At 40.8% G+C, this 13,342-nt stretch overlaps 1 long non-coding RNA gene across 1 annotated transcript; it reads right to left on the reverse strand.

The window, feature by feature from the left end:
• Nucleotides 1-10,670: 10,670 nt before the first annotated feature.
• Nucleotides 10,671-11,445, reverse strand: LOC120939659. The gene is made up of 2 exons (XR_005749342.1): nt 11,278-11,445; nt 10,671-10,941 (listed from the first exon to the last, which is right to left on the reverse strand). It is a non-coding gene; the product is annotated as an uncharacterized LOC120939659 (long non-coding RNA).
• Between the last annotated feature and the right edge of the window lie 1,897 nt (nt 11,446-13,342).

Raw genomic sequence — 13,342 nt, forward strand, 5'->3', positions numbered from 1 at the left:
GGTATTGCGACATTATGGCGGACACTTCGGACATTTTTGACACATTTTTGGGACCATTGGCATTTTTATAGCGATCAGTGCTATAAAAATGCATTAGATTACTATAAAAATGCCACTGGCAGTGAAGGGGTTAACACTAGGGGGCGGGGAAGGGGTTAAGTATGCCTGGGTGTGTTCTTACTGTGGGGGGGGGGGGTGGCCTCACTAGGGGAAACACTGATCTTCTGTTCATACATTGTATGAACAGAAAATCAGCATTTCCCCTGCTGACAGGAACGAGAGCTGTGTGTTTACACACACAGCTCCCGTTCCCCGCTCTGTACCGAGCGATCGCGTGTGCCCGGCGGCGATCGCGCCCGCCGGGCACACGCACGGGAGTCGGGGGCGAGCGGGGGGCGCGCGCGTGCGCCCCTAGTGGCGGCTACAAGGCAGGACGTCCATTTACGTGGTCTCCCCTAGGAGAGCCACCTTGTGGACGTATTATGACGGTGCGGCGACGGCAAGTGGTTAAAAGTAAAATTGCAGTAGTTGTAGAAATCCATACAAATTTAAGTAAACTCAGATGAATGCATGGCAAGTGGTCTAAGAATGACTGTATAATGCTAGCTATACACATTTCTTTTATTCCGCTCACAACATTCTAGAACTTGAGGTTTTGACTTTGGCTCCTTAAAAGAAAAACTGCAGTAGTAGTAGGGAAATTCAATTTTAGCTTTTTTTTTCAGTACTGAAAACCATGTTTTTACTATACATCTCTTCTTTCTTGTTCAGAGGTTTTTAACCACTTCAGACCATTTTGCTGGTTAATGACCTGGCCACTTTTTGCAAATTCGGGAATGCTTTGCTTTAACTGACAATTGCACGGTCGTGCGACGTTGCTCCAAAAAAAAAATTGATGTCTTTGTTTTTCCCACAAATAGAGCTTTCTCTTGGTGGCATTTGATCACCTTTGCGGTTTTTATTTTTTGCGCTATAAACAAAAATAGAGCAACAATTTTGAAAAAAAAATAATATTTTTTACTTTTTCTATAATAAATATCCCCCAAAAATATATAAAAAATGTTTTTTTTTTCCTCAGTTTAGGCCGATACGTATTCTTCTACATATTTTTCATAAAAAAAAATCTCAATAAGCGTTTATTGATTGGTTTGCGCAAAAAGTGATAGCGTTTACAAAATAGGGGATAGTTTTATGGCATTTTTATTAATATTTGTTTTACTAGTAATGGCGGCGATCTGAGATTTTTATCAGTACTGCAACCTTATGGCGGACACATTGGACACTTTTGACACATTTTTGGACCATTGGCATTTTTATAGCGATCAGTGCTATAAAAATGCATTGATTACTGTAAACATGTCACTGGCAGGGAAGGGGTTAACACTAGGGGGCGATCAAGGGGTTAATTATGTTCCCTCATTGTGTTCTAACTGAAGGGGGGTGGGACTGACTAGGGGAAATTACAGATCGCTGTTCATACATTGTATGAACATACGATCAGTCATTTCTCCCCCTGAAAGAACCGGGAGCTGTGTGTTTACACACACAGCTCCCGGTTCTTGCTCTGTCACGAGCGATGATTGCGCCCGCTGGGCACTCGCTTCAGCACCAGGGGTGCGCCCCTAGTGGCTGCAATGCAAAATCACGTTATATTACGTGATTTTGCCCAGCCGAGGCGACCTGCCGCCGCAAAACTACGGTGGGCGGTCGGCAAATAGTTAATGAGAGAAAACAACAATTACATTGTATATCACTCAAGTCATAGGGCTGTAACACAGGTAAAACAAAGCTAAAAAAAACAAAAAAAAAAACACTGAAATTCCAATAGTAATAAAACACTTATTAGTGTGGCAACCAAATCATTTCATTTCAGGGCTTGATCCATGAGGAAGCAAGTAGTGGTTTGCTTTCTCATTTGCTTCCTCATGAGGGATGCTAACAATGATAAACCAAGCGTTGAGAGACAGAAGGAAAGACAGGAAAATAAGAGTAGAATAATGGGGGGGGGGTAGAAGGATAAGGGGGATCCTGGGGGTGTTAATAAGTGGGGCTCAAGCAATCTAGGGGATAGAGAAAACTTTAACTAGTTTTATCAGGATTCCATCAGGGATGAGTCAAAATCTGGATGAAAGAAATGATCCATCCATGATTGCCATAAAGCAGTATAAGCATTCTTCCTACCCAGCAATGTGCCTTAAATTTTAACATGGATCAAAGCTTGGGTAATCCTATTCTTTGTTTAGATATGCTGCAACTAGGGGATTTCCAAGCCTTTGCTTGGCCACAGTCATAGGCGTGCGCAGCCTATTACATTAGGATGTGCACCCCAAAGCTCAATATTTACACTATATTAACAAAAGTTTTGGGACGCGCAATGAACTTTACTGGCATCCCAGTCTTGTTCTGTAGGATTCAATATTGAGTTGGCCCACCCCTTGCCGCTATAACAGTTTCAACTCTCTGGGAAGGCTGTCCCCTTAGGAGTGTGTCTATGGAAATGTTTGACCAATCTTCCACAAGCACATTTGTGAGGTCAGACACAGATGTTTTACGAGAAGGCCTGGCTCGCAGTCTCCACTCTAATGTGAAGGCCAGTCAAGTTCCTCCACCCCAAACTCACTCATCCATGTCTTTATGGACCTTGCTTTGTGCACTAGTACAAATCATTTGGTGGAGGGGGATTATGGTGTGGGGATATTTTTCAGCGGTTGGGCTTGACCCCTTAGTTCCAGTGAAGGGAACTCTTAAGGCCAGCATACCAAGACATTTTGGACAATTTCATGCTCCCAACTTTGTGGGAACAGTTTGGGGAAAGCCTCTTCTTGTACCAACAAGACTGCGCACCAGTGAACAAAGCAAGGTCCATAAAGACATGGACTAAGCTAGGGTGGTGGACAATTTACTTCAAGTGCAAAAATTCACATTATAATAGTTACTAAAACATATAGAATTAAGTGTAACAATCTAAAAAATAAAAATGCCAAAGTGCTATAATTGTGTGAACCTCCCAACTAAAAAGTTGTTGCACTTAATGTTAAATTGTATTGCAATTATCTGTATAGGGGTTTCCACCATCCTTGCTAAGTTTAAAAAAATTTTTATGTCTTATTCTGGTTTTGATGTGTATTACATGTGAAATCACAAATCACTGGAATCATTGCACTTGAAGTTAATCTGCATGGCAAATAGCTATAGGAGGGGTTCCACTATACCTGCTAAGTTTAATTTTGTTATGTTTTTTTTCAGTCTGATGTGTATTATATGTGACGTTACATATCACAGAGACCGGTATTGTGATGATATTTAAGTTTATTGAGATTTTCATACATTAGAGGGTTCCACAATCATTGTTATGTTATTGATTAGTAAGTTAGCGCTACACTTTTTATTTTGTGGTGTGGGAACACATAACAGTGCTTAGCAGTAAGCACTTTTTTTATTTTACCTCCAGTAGTTTATTGTAAATAGTAGTGTTGTGATTACCTATTATACTAAATATCAGCATGTGGATTTAATAAACATAGCTGGATTTCCATTGTGCCCGCCAGGCCGGCCCCTGTGGATGATGTGCCTGTCTGCTGAGTTTACTCAGTGCGCTGATGGGCATTGATTAGCAGCACTGATGTGAACTGATTGGCAGCACTGATAAGTAGCATTCATGGGCACTGATAGACAGCACTGATTGGAAGCACTGATGGGCACTGATAGGTGACACTGATTGGCAGAACTGATGGGCACTGATAGGTACCACTGATTGGCACTAATAGGCACCACTGATTGGCAGCACTGATGGCCACTGATTGGCAGCACTGAATGGCCACTGATAGGTGGCACTGGTTGGCAGAACTAATTGGCCTCACTGATGGGCACTGATAGGCACTGCTTGGTGGCACTGATTGGCACTAATTGTTTTACTAATTATAATTGCACAAAGATAACCCAAGTAAATTCAAAATGCAATTTGTTAATGATGTAGGCAAAGAAACTGTCCAAACCTGCCTTGCTAAGTAATTGCCCCCTAAATCTAACAACTGGTTGTGCCACCCTTGGAGGCAACAACTGCAACCAAGCATTTGCGATAACTGGCAATGAGTCTTTCACATTGCAGTGGAGCAAATTTGGCCTACTCTTCTTTGCAGAATTGTTTTAATTCAGCCACATTGGAGGGTTTTCATGAATGGCCTGTGTAAGATCATGATGCAGCATCTCAATTAGGTTAAAAGTCCAGGCTTTGACTAGGGCACTCCAAAACCTAAATTTTGCTTTGTTTAAACCATTTGGAGGTGGACTTGCTCTTGTGTTTCAGATCATTATCCTGCTGCATAACCCAATTGCACTTGAGCTTGAAGTCACAAACTGTTGGCCGGACATTCTCCTTTAGGATTTTCTGGTAGAGCTTAGAATTCATGGTTTATGGGCAATTATGGAGCACAGCAGCCCTAGACCATCACGCTACCACCACCATGTCTGACTGTTGTTATGATGTTCTTGTTATGAAATGCTTTATTGGTTTTATGCCAGATGTAACGGGACGCACACCTTACAAAAAGTAACATTTTTGTCTCTTCAGTCCACAGAATATTTGCCTAATGCTGCGTACACACGATCAGTCCACCTGATGAGAACGGACCGATGGACCGTTTTCATCGGTTAACCGATGAAGCTGACTGATGGTCCGTCGCGCCTACACACCATCGGTTAAAAAAACGATTGTGTCAGAACGCGGTGATGTAAAACACAATGACGTGCTAAAAAAAACGAAGTTCAATGCTTCCAAGCATGCGTCAACTTGATTCTGAGCATGCGTGGATTTTTAACCGATGGTCGTACCTACTAACGATCGTTTTTTCTCTATCGGTTAGGAATCCATCGGTTAAATTTAAAACAAGTTGGCTTTTTTTTAACTGATGGTTAAATAACCAATGGCGCCCACACACGATCGGTTTTGACCGATGAAAACGGTCCATCAGACCATTCTCATCGGTTTAACCGATCGTGTGTACGCGGCATAAATGTCTTGGGGATAATCAAGATTTTTTTTGTAAATGTGAGATGATCCTGTGTGTTCTTTTTGGTAAGCAGTGGCTTTGGCCTTGGAACTCTCCCATGGATGTAATTGGTCCCAGTCTCTTTATTATTGTTGAATCATGAACACTGATCTTACCTGAGGCAAGTAAGGCCTGCAGTTCTTTAGATGTTGTTCTGGGTTCTTCTATGACCTCCTGGATGAGTCGTCTACATGCTCTTGGAGTAATTTTTGTAGGGCGGCCGCTCCTGGGAAGGTTTACCACTGTTTCAAGTTATCTCCATTTGTGGATAAATGGTCTCCCCATGGTTCACTGGAGTTCCAAAGCCTATGTATATAAAATATACTATATATATATATATATATATATATATATATATATATTAGTATATTTTATATATTTATTTATTTTTCTAACCTAGCAGAAATTAAAATTAAAAACACTAATGCCGCATACACACGATCTGAATTTCTGACAAGAAAAGAGTTTTTGGTTGAAAATTCCGACCGTGTGTAGGCTCCATCTGACATTTTCTGTCGGAATTTTCCAACAGCAAAAATTTGAGAGCTAGTTATCAAATGTTTCTTTCTTGTCGGAAATTCCGATTGTCTGTATGCAATTCCGACGCACAAAAAAACACGCATGCTCGGGAATCAATTTTACGCATGCTCGGAATCATTGAACTTAATTTTTCTTGGCTCATTGTAGTGAGTAATTGAATGTCACCACGTTCTTGACGGTCAGAATAAAGAGGAAAGAAATGCACTGGAACACATTGAAAATGCATTAACAATGCATAAAAAAATCATCAAAATGTATGCAAAAACGTATCTGGAATGCAGAAATGGTGGTGTGAACCAGTCCTTAAGGTATTTCTAATGTCTCTTTTTCAATTTTGGATGTTACTGAATACTAAGTGAACATGTTATTAATAAGCTTCCATTTTTAAAAAATCAAAATAACATGTTATACCTACCTGCTCTGTGCAATGGTTTGGCACACAGCAACCTGATCCTCCTTTTCTCAGGTCCCCCACCAGAGCTCCTGGCTCTTCTTTTTTCTATGGGGGCACTCATGCTGGCTCACTCCCAAGATGCCCAGTTTGCATATATTGACACAGACAGAAGGGCTTGGCCCCACCTCCCGCTCCCTCATCATAGGATTTGATTGATAGGAGCCAATGGATCACACTGCTATCAATCTGTCCAGTGAGGAGGGACAGAGCCGGGAGAGCTGCTGTTCTTGTGCACATAGCTGGAGAAAAATCAGGCACAGGTAAGTATAAGAGGGGGTGTGGGGGATCCTCTGCAACAGAAGGCTTTTTTACCTTAAAGGGGTTGTAAACCCTATTTTATTTTAAATAACAAACATTTCATTCTTATCTCCAATGTTCAGTTCATTTTTGCACAGAGTGGCCCCGATCTACCTCTTCTGGGGTCCCTCAGTGGTGCTGGTGGCTCCTCCCCGATCGGTCCCCGGAGCTGAAGAACGGGGCGAGCTGTGTGTAAACACAGCTTCCCCGTTCTTCACTGTGGCGCCGTCATCGATCGCGTGTTCCCTTATATAGGGAACCACAATCAATGATGTCACACCTACAGCCACACCCCCCTACAGTTAGAAACACAGATGAGGTCATACATAACCCCTTCAGCGCCCCCTTGTGGTTAACTCCCAAACTGCAATTGTCATTTTCACAGTAAACAATGCATTTTAAATGCATTTTTTTGCTGTGAAAATTACAATGGTCCCAAAAATGTGTCAAAATTGTCCGAAGTGTCTGCCATAATGTCGCAGTCACGAAAAAAATCGCTGATCGCCACCATTAGTAGTAAAACAAAATAATTAATAAAAATGCAATAAAACTATCCCCTATTTTGTAAACGCTATAAATTTTGTGCAAACCAACCGATAATGGCTTATTGTGATTTTTTTACCAAAAATAGGTAGAAGAATACGTATCGGCCTAAACTGGGGGATATTTATTATAGCAAAAAGTAAAAAATATTCATTTTTTTCAAAATTGTTGCTTATTTTTGTTTATAGCGCAAAAAATAAAAACCGCAGAGGTGATCAAATACCACCAAAAGAAAGCTCTATTTGTGTGAAAAAAAGGACGCCAATTTTGTTTGGGAGCCACATCGCACGACCGCGCAATTGTCAGTTAATGCGATGCAGTGCCGAATCGCAAAAACTGGCCGGGTCCTTTAGCTGCCTAAAGGTCCGAGTCATAAGTGGTCAATGGGTAGAATGCATTAAGGTAAAAAACCTTAAAAGGAGAAGTCCAGCCAAAGCTTGTTTGGCTGGACTTCTCCTATGGATCACAGGAGTGCAGTTCGTTTTTGCACTTCTGTGACCAGTTTTCAGCAGAGAGCGAGCTGAAGTCCACTCTCTGCTGAAGTCACTGCTGTCAGTCCAGGCTCCACGTCATCACAACCAGGGAGTCGGGATACGCCAGGTCCCTGGACTGACATCCAGCTCAGCCTCTCAGTGAGCCGCTGAGAGCCTGAGCTGGCCACTCTCGCCCCCTCACAACCCAGTGATCCAATAAGCGAGGAGGGGCAGGGAAGAGAGCTGTGACTGACAGTCAACCGCTCTCTACTCAGGGAGCTGTGACAACCGAGCGATCGGCAATGTTCGATCACTCGGTTCTCAGTGTAAAGGTGCCAGGGGACAGATGCAGCATCGGACCGATGCTGTATTCATCTAGGTAAGTATGAATCCTAAAAAAAATCCCTGACTACTCTATTAAGACTTTAAAACCACGTTACATTTTCTAGACTGTCTCTCTCAGTGACAATGGTCACCAGGACAAATAGAAAATGTGAATTTCACCTAATGGAGACACAGGCAGAAAAAAAAAGTCACACATTTAGCTTTAGATACACTCTTAACATACTGATGGTAGACCAGTGATATATTAATAAGCCAACCTAATTTTCCATTTGGCAGTGACTACAGGGGTATGCTAAGGCTTGAAATTCCTTACCACCTGGAAGGGTTACAAATTTTATAGATAAGAAAAACAGGCCTTTCCAATGAATAATTCCGATGTCCATATACCAGAACAGTGCATATATTGTCTGCACAGGTTTCATTCAAAAAAGGTTAATATAAGTGATGGCCTCATTCAGCTGCAGGGTGCGTTTTCTGATCTCATGAAATGTATATTCATCTCCCATTTCTCCTGTAATTCCAGCTGTTATGGCCCAAGGCCAAATTTACATAAACCATTGTAAAATTATCATTCTCATCACCCAAAAATGATAATATAGCTTGAAAGGATTAAGAGAAATGATTTTCTTTTAAGCAGAGATCAATTGTTCATATTGCTCTATGTACTGAATAAATGCTAAGAGGCAGACTTTGTAAGTAGTCATTTGTCCTGTAAAATTTCTTCAGTGCAAGTGATATTATTTGTATTAATACCTGTTTTAGTCTCATCTGCATTACCATTTATGTGTACAATTATCCAGTCATAAGCAGACCAAATGATGATTCATAGGTTAAGAGCTAAAAGACTAAAGAGAAGATGTTTTAGAAAACACAGGCATAGCTCGGAAAACCTGTTTTTCTATTAAAGGGGAACTTAGTTGTATTTAAAAAACATAATTTCTTTTTAAAATAAATTTATACTGATTGTGTTCATATTTTTATCTTTATTTAAAGCAGTCAGGTCTAAAAAATACAATAAAAAATATTTTAGGTCAGTTAATTATCAAATGTTGTATATACATTTTTTGTGTTCTTCTGTCCAGCCAGCAGGTGGAGCTTTATTTAGCTTGTTGTTTAGTAGCTCTAGAAGAAATGTCATTATCCAATACTAGCCAACCTCACAAATATGTATTTTCCCACCTCTCCACTTCATAATGCTGATAGTGATGCTTTATGTATGGGGAAACATATTTAAAGCACCCAATGTATTACCTGAGATAAACCTTTTTTTGTCTCAAACTTCTTCACTTTACAAAGAGGGTTGACGATAATATTCCAAGTATAAATGTCACCACTAAAGATGCAAAAAAACACCTTTTTCTTTTATTAAAGTTTTACACATTAAGAGCAGAGATAACAAAGAATTTGGTGTTGGACAAAAATAAATTCATAAGGTCATAGATGAAGCTTGGAAATTTTAATAGAGGGCGCTAGACCACTCAGTGATAAATTAATGAAAAATAAATAAAGTGATCCTGTGAAAGAAAATTGCATCATATATAAATACAAAATCTAAAATAAATTGCAAAACATCATAAATGTCTCTATGTCATGAGCACATGACATTAAGTCCCAATCTTGTGTCAAATAGTGTGTCACAACAAAGTGTCACAAAAAAGTGAAAGGAATTCTTCTTGGTTGGTTCAATCTTGCTTTTTAATGAGAAAAGGAAAATACCACCACCACATTCCAATCTTCTTAACCACCCAATATCTGTGCTGATGAGAAAAGGATGCGCTTACCAGAGGAAATAGGAATTAATTTATCACTGAGTGGTCTAGCGCCCTCTATTTAAATTTCCATTCATTACAATCAGTATTGTTCATGAGGTGCAGCTTTTTAAATTTTCTTTGTACTTTACTTGTATTCCTTATACATTTATATATAATAATTTATTTTGGCGCTGAATTTCACCTTTTTCATAGATGAAGCTTCCTCAAATCACAAAATAGCCTCACTAGAGTACCTACAGTCTAGCTGCTTGCCGACCAGCGCACAACGATATACGTCAACAGCATGGCTCAGACAGGCAGAAAGACGTACCTGTACGTCCCCTTTAAGATTGCGGCATTTTGGACGTGCGCGCGTGTGTCCGCCATAATGTCGCAGTCACGATAAAAATGATTGCCACCAGTACTAGTAAAAAAAAAATTTGCAAAAATGCCATAAAACTATCACCTATTTTGTAAACGCTATAACTTTTGCGCAAACCGATCAATAAAGGCTTAATGCCATTTTTTTACCAAAGATATGTAGAAGATTACGTATCGGCCTACACTGAGGAAAAAACTTTTTTTTATATTTTTTGGGGATATTTATTATAGCAAAAAGTAAAAAATATAGCTATTTTTCAAAATTGTCACTCTATTTTGTTTATAGCACAAAAAATAAAAACCGCAGAGGTGATCAAATACCACCAAAATAAAGCTCTATTTGTGGGAAAAAAAGGATGTCAATTTTGTTTGGAAGCCACTTCGCGCGACCGCGCAATTGTCAGTTAAAGCGACGCAGTGCCGAATCGCAAAAAGACCTCCGGTCTTTAACCACTTAAGGACCCATTCACGCCGATATACGTCGGCAGAATGGCAAGGGCTTGGCACAATCATGTACATGTACGTGTCTCCTTAAGCCCAGCCGTGGGGTCGCGAGTGCGCGCCCTTGACCCTGTCCGAAGCTCCGTGACCGCGCCCACGGGACCCGCGCACCCGATCAACGCTGGTGTCCCGCGATCGGTCACTGGAGCTGAAGAACGGGGAGAGGTGTGTGTAAACATACCTTCCCTGTTCTTCATTGTGGCAGTGCCGGTGATCGTCTGTTCCCTGATATAGAGAAAGACGATCACTGACGTCACATGTCCAGCCCCACCCCCCAACAAGAATTGAGGAAAGGACTAATAAATTGGGCTTTAAGGGCACACAGTACCAATAGATGTAGAAAACTAAAAGTTTATTTAGTATGAAATATCATAAAAGTGGAATGACATAAAATCAAAGAAATTAACGAAATTAGGTCAGCAACTAATACCACAACTGTGATTACAACACTATACAATCATATCATATATAGGCTTCATTTAGAAAGCACAGTTACAGGTACAATGTTGAGTTGCATATCCAGTGTAGTATTCCAAAGATTTGGTGAAGAGCTTGCTCTACATGTTACGCGCTTAGCGCTTCCTCAGGAGCATAAGATATTGCATCTACTGAAACATATATACAAGAAAACAATGAGTTCACAAGTATACATATATGAAAAAAGAGTACAGTAAAAAATATATATATACATAGGTAAATAAAAACAGTTTTTAGAACTAAGAAAGTTATTTATGTCTATCAGTGCGGGTGCGGTACAGCAGAGGGAGTGGTGGTATGTCACCCAAAGCCCATCAAGAGAGAATATAGATAAGAAAGAGGGACGAAGAAAGAAAGGAAAAGAGGGGAGAGCGTCATATAGAGTTAACATACAGATAGAAAAGAGAAAGGGAAAAAAAGGGAATATAAATATATTGAATATGTAACAACAAAGGAACATAACTTACAAAAATAGGTCGCATTGGGGGTAGACAAGCGACAATAGCGTGTTAGCCCCACAATGGCTGGGCGGACAGACTATATCAAGCCAGCCAGACGTGGGGAAATATTCTGTAAATAATATAGAATTGGACTTTAAACATAGATCAGTGTATTGTTTTTCGGGAACACAGTAAAGGGAGGGGAGGGGGGCCGGAAAAAAGGGGAAAAGAGAAGGATTGATAAAGAGGAGCCACCGCCGGCATGGATAAACGCTTACTCACCAACAACACTGATTTGTAAGCATACAGGTGTTCAGACAGTCAGGTGCTAGTGGGCACTAACAATTCGGATCCAGGGATCTATAAAATGTGGTAATTCAAAATTTCCAGTGCTGGGCTAGACAGGATAAATATTAGCATATGATAGGGCAATCCAAAAGGTCCTGGGTGTATAAACCCAAGAGTATTATATAGGATTCCCAGAGCTAGTTCCTACAAAGAAAAGATAACACCAGGGTAAGTCCAAGCAGAGAGGAAGATACCATGGGTAAAAAATAAATAGTACTGTCACAGCCCTAATATTCAAGTCTGTGACAATTTGGTATACCTGCAGCCTGATCAGCAAAGTGACTACCGCATGTGTCCCCAGGGAAACGATGACGCCGATACGTTTGTAAGGTGTGCTATGTCAGTTTTATATCTCCTTACCTGATTGTTGATAAACTGGGTCAGCTGGATCGGCGTGGCCCGTCGCCCCCGTGATGACGTCATCTTCGATCGCTCATCACATGACCAACTCATAGCCTAAAGTGTCTTTAGAGTTGGTTGATGATGGGGGCGGGTGCGACAAGCATCGCGCCCAATCGGAGGCCTGAAGGGTCGAGTGGGAGGGCAAAGTACTGCCTCGAGATGTGCGGATGGATGTACGTCCCCACGTGGGTTACGATGGGGACGCCCAACAGCGTCACATAGTACACTTTGACGGACCAGCAGGGGATCCGCCCAGTAGGGCGGACACACCGCCAGAGCCCACCAATGGACAATCCTGCAGGGGAAGAGGAGGGGAGGGGAACTCTATAGCCGACAGGAAACATACACATAGAATACAGGCTTCCCTCGTCGGCTTGGTGGATCTTTATCTGGGTTAATGTTGTGAACAGGAAAGAGAGAAAGAGGTTGTAAAGATAACAGCTCAGGTGGGGAATTTAGGAGACAAAGGTTCAAGGAACCATAACGCAGCCCAATGCTGCACCGCACTGGCCTGGCAGACATTATTACTATGAATACACATAGCGCATAATCCCTGATGTCAGGGACACTGCGCTGAATAAAGAATTAAAACATTCATCTCAATCATAAACAAAGAAGAATTAAAAAGTTTCTCATATTTCAAAGATAATGACTAAAAGGTATACATTTTTGACTTATTTGACACCGGTCAGATATTCATACACTAACATATCAAACAATAGTATACAGATATACATGCTTTTTTAGACCACTCACTATTCATTAATTTGTTTTTTAGGGGGTCATTGGTGTGAACAGATTTGTTAGTCGGAGACTCACAGTATAGTTGTTTTTTGAGGGGCTGTACAGAGATGAATAGGTAGGGAACAGGGAGGATTTATTGGAACGGATAGTTCATCTATAGTATATTATATTATTTGGGTCTAAGTACATACCGTATATAAATAAGGTGGTATTAAGGTGGAAAAAGAAAAAGAAAATTTGTGAATAAATAATATAAGTGTCGAAATTGTGTCATAAAGTGGTGCTTGCTCTTTTTGCAAATGGATAGTTCCGTGTAAAACTGCCAAGCTCCCCAACGGTGAAACTCTGACACCAAAATTCTCTGCCAACTGCCGCACACAGGGCCTAGTATATCTGATGACATGTAAATGTGGGGCCTTTTATGTAGGGAAGACAGTCAGGCAATTCCGCCAAAGAATCAATGATCATGTATACTGTTCAGGGAACGGCAAAATGCTAACCCCCATTAGCAGACATTTGGATTTGTATCATCATTTTGATACATCCTGTATAAATTTCATTGCCCTGGCTGTCATTCCCCAGAACCCAAGAGGAGGTG

This window comes from Rana temporaria, chromosome 5 (assembly GCF_905171775.1).
Source record: "Rana temporaria chromosome 5, aRanTem1.1, whole genome shotgun sequence".
In the NCBI taxonomy this organism is placed as follows: domain Eukaryota; kingdom Metazoa; phylum Chordata; class Amphibia; order Anura; family Ranidae; genus Rana; species Rana temporaria.